Genomic DNA, 7,659 nt, shown 5'->3' with positions numbered 1-7,659 from the left:
CAATCACAAGCAGGCAAAGAGTCGTGGACATTCCTAGAGACTGTCTTCAGGGACTTCCCTTTCCTCATCCACCCAAACTTCTGATCTTCTGCTGGATGGCAGTCCCTTGAAGAGCTCAACCTGACTGTCCATGAGAACTACCTAGAGAGTTCATAAAAAGTTTTTTTTTTTTCTGCAAAAAGCTTTATTGTTTCAATTTGGTCCACGGTATGGGAGAGGGCCCCGGGGTGGTTAGAAGGTTGCCTAGCTGTTTCAGGGAGAGGCTCAGGCATAAGCCCGATGCCAGGGGCATGCAGAGGGGCCCCTCAAAGGCCTCTGGGCTCCAAAGGCTCCTAGTCATGCTTGAGGGTGAGCCTTTCGAAGAGATACTCGCCAAGCCCGGCCTGGGGGCTGGCCAGCCTGCGGAGGTTAGTCAGGTGGCCGCCCATCTTCATGATGAGTTTCACCTCCTCATCCAGGAAGTGGTTCTCCAGGAAGTCCCAGACATGGGGGTCTGCACTGGCAGAACCCAGGTCGTGCAGATCCAAAAGGGCCTGGTTCAGGTTCTTCTCCACGGTCATAGCAGCTTCCATGGCATCCTGAGTTTCACCCCTCTCGTCTTGGGAAGGCTTCTGCAGGTCCTGGAAGAGGACGCGACCGCCACGCTGGTTTTGCATCTTCAAGAGACATTCTGCACCCTCCCACTTCTCCTCCGCCAACTCACGGAAGAAGTGGCTTATGCCCTCCAGAGCCACATCATCGCTGTCGAAATAGAAGCCCAGAGAGAGGTGGGTGGAGGAGGCTCGCAGATGCAGGTTGACCAGGCGGTGGACGGCAGCCTCCACCTCGGTGGAATAATTTTGACGAACTTGGGAGCTCATGGCTGCTCAGCAGTAAGGAATTAAGCTCAAATAACGGTGTTAGGCTGGTCTCAGAGGCCAAGGATGGCTGAGTTGGTTCCGAAGGTTGAGACTGGAAAAGAGGTTGGAGGGTGGTCGGAGGCTGGAAGAGGGGGCGTCCCTGGGTCTGTTCCGTCCAAACACTGTTGAAGCAAGAGACAGATCTGCGGGACAGCCGAGGGAACTGCCATACAAAGTTTTGATGTCAGGGTCCTGCCCCTCACCAAATCAACCCAACTTTCTGGGGTTGGCCCCAGGCAACAAGGGTACTTTGAAAAGCTTCCTGGGTGATTCTAATGTGCAGGCAAGTTGAGAACCGCTGGTCGAGACCAATCTCCTTATTATATATAGAGAAAGTGACTTGTCCAAAGTCACATGGTCATCATTGGGAAGATTGGAATGAAAATCCAGTTCTTTTGACTCCTAAAACAATGTCCTTTTCCAAAAGAAACATAGGCTGGAAAAGGCAAATCTCCCTGGGGAGAGGCACTTGAACATCAGTGCACACAGAGTTTTGGATGATGGAGTGTGCATTATGCGAGTAGAAGAGTGGTCCCCAGGGGAGGGGGCTGTCCAGGAACGGGCCTTGAAAAAAGACTGGGGGCCTGGAACAAAGGTCAGTTTTACCCACATTACTCAGCCAAGAATGGGCACTGCCAGAGTTGCAGACATCATTAGTGTCACTTGATGAAATGGGCCACAGACCCTGTCCTAATTTTGAGAAAGAAAACAGGTGCACGGCCTCCATTGAGGGTGAGGAGCTAGAACAACTATTCCATCTCAGGGAACGCATTCACCAGAAATGGCTCTCCTTAGTGAATTTAACACGTAGAAGATTGATTGTCTTTTCCCACTGAAGGAGGAAAACTGTCCTTTTCCACTGAGACCCCAGCCATGGGAGGCATTGAAGGAATAGGAGTTGAGGGGAGGAGCAGTGACTCAGTGTTGAGGGGGAGGGGATGAATGCAAAGGAAAAATGGCTCCTCTGAAGGGAAATTCGCAGCTGCCTGTTGATCCACTGAACTCCCAGTGCCTTTAAAAGATCACCACTGTGCCCTCTCTGCCATAAACAGTCCAGGATGCCAAGTCTCTTGGGCGGCTTGATGGTATGAATCACCCAAATGGAAAGAACAAAGGATATGGGATAAAGAATAAAAATGATTCCTTCCACTTTGGATGCATTCTAAGTCCCCAGGGGAGGCCTGAGTGTGTGTGTAGGAAGGAGGGGAAATCTCTGCAACTGAGTCTCATGCCTTCCCCTCTTCCTTCCTGCCTGTTTCCCTTGCTCGAGAGGCCCAAGGCTTTCCAGCCAACGGGCCACCAGAGGGCACCCATAGACAGGGCCTGCGAGGGCACCCTGAAGACTCCAGGATTGATGTCATGGCCCTGTAGAGGGTAAAGCAAATACACAGGCTGAAAGACACTGAGCACCCCAGAAAATGGGGATGTGGCATCTCAGCCACATCCAGCCCCTGGCCTTTCCCATACAATGGCTCTGACTACCCTCCCTTCCTGGTAGATATCCCTGTGGCTTATGCACCAAAATACTACCAATAGAATCTGATTCAGTGACAGACTGGGATTATGTTTGTCCTTGTTTCCAACACTAATTTGAGAAAGTCAAGTCCTCTGTAGATGTGCAAAGAGCATGGCTGGAAGGGACTACAGGCACCACTTCATTAGCTCACCTGGCGGGCCAATCGACCTAGCCCCCAAATTAATGATCTGAATCCTGGTGACAACGGCAAGTGATGTCAAGTAATAGCCCAAACTTACATATGGGTACCTACATTCCCCTGAACTTATCATGTTGAATGAGAAGCATTGGCTGATTTACATGTCTCCAGGACTCCATGAGAGCAGGGACTATATTCCATGAGTCTCTGTTCCTAGTTGAACTGAAATCTATGTCAAATATATATATATATATATATATAAAAAATTTGGTCCCATTTCTCCAGGGAGGCCTGGGAGACACAGCAACATGATGCCTGATTGGATCTCAAAGGAAACCTTTCTGTTCCATGGCCTGGAATTATTTCCAAGGAGGCTGGTCCATGACTTTAAGACAGAGGTCAGCAAACCACAGTCCCCAGGGCTAAATCTGGGACATTGCCTGTTCTTTTTAAATAAAATTTTATTGGAACACAGCCATACCTATTTACTTAGGTATTGTCTGTGGTTGCTTTTATGCTATTTGGCAGGGTTAAATAGTTGTAAAAGAGACCATGTTGCCCACAAAGCCTAAAATATTTACAATCTGCCCCTTACAGATAAAGTCTGCTGACCTGGGTTCTAGGAGAACAAAATAGAACCTGGCTGGCAGCAGGTCTCCTCCCTCTGTACTGTGGGGCATGTGAAGAAGGTGGGAGGCTCCCAGGACTGCTAACCATACCTGGGCATGGCCAACCTGCTCTATGGGGACAGACAGCCTTGCTGTGGAGCTTGAGGGTCTTGCATGGGTCCTTGCAGTTCCTGGTGTTGGGCTGCCATGCTGGAGTCTCCTAGCATCACCTGGGAAGGGCTGGCCATCTTAGAGCAACTCTATATCTCCTCTCTCTAAAAAAAAATTGTAAACAGTTTTCTTGAGATATAATTCACATACTACACAATTCACCCATTTAAAGTGTACCATTCAATCCATTGTCTCTTAACCTTGTCTTGTGACTTTTCCCCTCCCTATTTCCTGAAGCGCCACCTGTATAAACTTGTTCTCTCTAAAGATTTCAGTGACTTCACTCACACTCAGGTGTAGGTGAATGATAACAGTATGATCACCTAGAATCTCAGGGTGACCTGTCTCATGTTGTATCCTTTTGTCTCAGGGAGGGTTTTCCAGAAGCAGAGGCTGAGACGGAGTTTGAAGGGCAGAGAAAGATGCTGGATGGTGACGCAGACCCAACAAAGCCTAGGCCAGCCTCGCTCTGAAGTGAGTACTGCCCATCAAGACATCTTGCAGCAGGCCCGGAGATCCAGGCCTGTATACCCCTGCCCCTCCCAGTCACCAGTGCGAGCCCCAGGGCAGGAGGCTCCCTGAGGCGAAGGCCAACCCTGAAGAGCTGACACTGGAGGCTGTGTGCAGACCACACTCCACACGGCTGGGCAGCAAGTTCTTCCTGGAAGGGAACTAGGAGCCACAACTCCATGTACGCCTCAGCCTTTCCCAGAATCCCATCACCCAGTGGCCAGCTAACTCCCACCTCCACTCTCCCAGGACCAACTGAAGCAGAACCATTTCACAAGGTTCTAGGCTCCCCTCTGCTGAGCCCAAACTAAAACAGGTGAGTCCTTATCTCAGCTCTGTCCTCTGGGATGACACAAATGGAAAACTCATCCCTGTGGCAATTGGGAGTGTCCTCTGCTCTGTCCCCACTTTGGTTCCTCCATCCATTCTGCATGTGACACACATCCATGATCTCTGCTCAGACTGTGGCTGGTTAGTCCAAGTCCCTCTGAGATGTGGTTCCAGCCCCGATGCAGCTCTTCAGGGGGACGTGCCTGATGCTGACACACGCAGGGCCATGTCCTTCTTGTTCTGAAGGACATAGTTGAATCAGTGTTGACTCGATGGAAGTTCATGAAAATCCTCAGCAGTTCCCACTAGCTACTGCTAATTTAAGCAGCCCCAGACTGTCCTACTGTGACTGGCTTTTCAGACCCAAGTGCAGAATCTTATCCTTAGTCTCAGTTTGGTCCAATTCTTAGACCCTTCCCAAGGGAATTTTCATTTTAACAGGAAAGGATGAATATCTGATGAGGGATTTCCAGTTGGATCAAAAATGGATGTTCAACCTTGGAAGCTCTGGTGTCCCTGAAAACACTTGTAAATGGGTGCTTTGGCTTCAATAACCTTAGCATGAAGCTCCTTCCTGGAGGATTGCTTTATTCTAAGGTTTAGGGGCAAAGCTTTTTATTTTAAACAACTCAGTAATATATAGAAAAAAAATGGAAAATTGACGTGAATTTCTGAGGGAAATTAGAGACTTTAAAATCATCTCACGCCTCCTTTGGGCAGCCTGAGGCCCACCCCAGGCCTCCCTGGAGCAGGGTGCATAGTCACCCTCTAGTTAGAGAGTACCTGATGTAGGGAATTGTGTTGTCCACCTTAGGTGGCCATGCAGGGCCAATGTACAGACAAGGAAACCAACCAAACAAGAACCAAACCGATCTGCCACTTGCTGTTAGACCACTTGATTTTTGGAGCAAGAGGGTTGCTCAGAGACAAGCTCATTGATTTTTTTGTTTGTTTGTTTTATAGATATAACACTGAGACCCAGAAAGGGAAATCACTGCTCAAGGTCACAGATGGGACCAAATTCCTAGTGCCCTGAGCCTGACTTTCACTCATTTAATATGGGTGGTGCCAGGGAGGTGCCAATTGGGGGGTGGTGCGGGTGGGGGTTGCTGTGAGGTTGGAATGTAAAGGTGGGAGAAGCTTCTCTGGTTCTCTTCCTGGTGATCATGGGGCAATGGGCCTGGGCACAGATGGAAGTTTCCAGAAGGGGGATTGCTGGGAAATCCTGTGTTTGGTGTGCTGGACATCTCCCTGTGGGTTGCCTCAGCATGGGTCAGCTGACCCGGGGTTCACCCCAGATTTGTTCTGTACATGTGAAGCTAATGGCAGAGCTACCTTCCATGACTTGAAGAGGAAGCAATACTTCTTTGCCAACTGTTACTTCAGACATTGATTTTTTTCCCCCTGATCTGTTTTTATGGAAAACAAGACAGCTTCTCTCCAAATCCCAAATGACTCTTTTCTTTGATCCTGCCCCTGGGGCTGTGTTCGTGACCATGTCATTTGGCAAACAATGAGGAAACCCAGTGGGGTTGGGGTTTCCAAAATCTAGGGCACAGTTTTTGTCCTTGAGAAGCAGTTAGTAATCCAGTTGAGTGAAGGCTAACGTGAATTTGAGAACAGTAAAGGAAGATGTGACTCAGACTGTGTTTGGGAGAACAGTTCTCAGATGAAAAGGATGACAGGGCTGAGTAACTAGGGAAAACTTCTAGAGTAGGATCACTTCTGCTGGGTCTTGAGGCACCAGTACAAGAGTACCAGGCTTGGAGTTTGGGGTGTGTGTTTAAATTTGGGGTCACTCAAGTTAATTTTGCGAAGGAGCGCGCCTCTAGTTCTAACCTCTATATTCCCCACTCATGTGCCCCCAGTGCCTACCTAACAAGTATATAACTCCCTAAAGTCAGGAAGAGTCTATCTACCCCATCAGCATGCATTTTCTCAGACCGGCCCTATTTACTCCCCCCGTAGGTTTCCTTAGCTTCAGTTTCCCTACACACAAAATAGACAGGAGGTTTATTCCCCTGCTCCATTCTAGGAAGACTGGGAAGAAAAATGGCATCGTTAAGCCTGACCAATTTGGCACATGCCTGGTGAAATATTATGCAGGAAAACTTCATTTAAACTATTCTCACTTAGTCTGTTGAGCATCGTCATAAAAAGTGCTGTGAGAAGAATTTCAGACAATGTGTGTGTGTGTGGGGGAACAGCCTTATTTTCCATTCATTCCACAGAAACAAATATTTTTTGAGTTCCAAAGAAGGGAGGAAGGACAGCACCAGGCAAATATACAGGTGGGCTCCTTGTCACCTTTCCTGTCTTTGGGCTGGAGCAGCCTGTGGAGGACGTGGCACTTAGAGATGTGGCACTTGAAGCCAGCTCGGCTTCTAGGCCAGACCACAACCAAACCAGTAAGTGCTTTTCCAGGCGCTGCAAACCAGCCTTTCTGGGCTGGAGAGCACTAGGTGAGCTGGAGAAGAGCCTGGCAGCTTCCAGGGCTCCGACCTGTGTCAGGAATCATCTGAAGACTGATGTCCCCTTTCCAAAGAGGAGGCCAGGACACTTCCAGGATGAAAGCCCGGGAGGAGCCCGGCTTCAGAGGACTTGGCAGGGGATCTGCCTTCTGCCCAGGGGCCTGGATCTGAGCGTGGTCCCAGAATCTTGGCAGGAGGCCATGTTTCGGTTGGCACTCTCTGCGGTGGAGGAGGAAGCCAACCATGGCCGGACATCCTGTGCCAGTTTGGTAGGGCTGGGAATGCCTTTCAGAGGAGCCCCGAACCCCGAGCACACAATCCCATCGCTTTCATTCAGTGCGAAAGTGAATGCATTCAGTGCCAGATGTGACTTTAAAAATGCACAAAAGGAACACAGGATCTCAACAAGCAGAATCCCACTGACATGTGGCTTTAATGGAGTGGTCAGCACAGGCCATCCAGTGCAGGTTTTAATTAGTTTAAGCCACCTTCCTGGTAGAGGGGTCCTACTGCAGACAAAGCAGCCACTGGGTCTGAGCGTTTCCTGCTAGAGCTGGATTTTTGAGGACTTGTGGGGCAGACTACTAAGCGCTATTGTGCAGTGATTGGCACGTGTTTCCCTGAGCTTAGAGATGGGGGTGGAAGGGCAAGGGAGGGGACAAGGTACAGGTATGGTAAGATGCCTGGATTGGAATTCTGGGGTTCTGGAATGGAGTCCTTTTTGGACCACTAAATAGCACATGGCTGCAGGCAATCAATTCCCTCCCTGGAAGATTCCCAGGTTCCTTCTAGCTTCAAAGTTCTAAATGGGGGTGTTTCAAGTGTGAACAAAGATTATATATATATATATATATATTTTTTAAAGATTTTTTGGGGAATTGGGGGGAGGGGAACAGACAAGTTGCTGTCGTTTTGTTCTTCAATCTAGTTGTGGAGGATGTTGCTTCACTGGCCCAAGTTGGCACCATCATTGCGCTCTTCTCTGGCAAGGCAGATCAGTCACCGGCTTCTGGAC

At 49.1% G+C, this 7,659-nt stretch overlaps 1 pseudogene; it reads right to left on the bottom strand.

The window, feature by feature from the left end:
• Positions 1-262: 262 nt before the first annotated feature.
• On the bottom strand, positions 263-860 carry LOC109388206 (ferritin light chain pseudogene; annotated as a pseudogene).
• Between the last annotated feature and the right edge of the window lie 6,799 nt (positions 861-7,659).

This window comes from Hipposideros armiger, unplaced genomic scaffold (assembly GCF_001890085.2).
Source record: "Hipposideros armiger isolate ML-2016 unplaced genomic scaffold, ASM189008v1 scaffold_186, whole genome shotgun sequence".
Lineage (NCBI taxonomy): Eukaryota > Metazoa > Chordata > Mammalia > Chiroptera > Hipposideridae > Hipposideros > Hipposideros armiger.
Note: the sequence above shows the minus strand (reverse complement) of the source record. Positions and strands in the feature narration are given on the sequence as shown.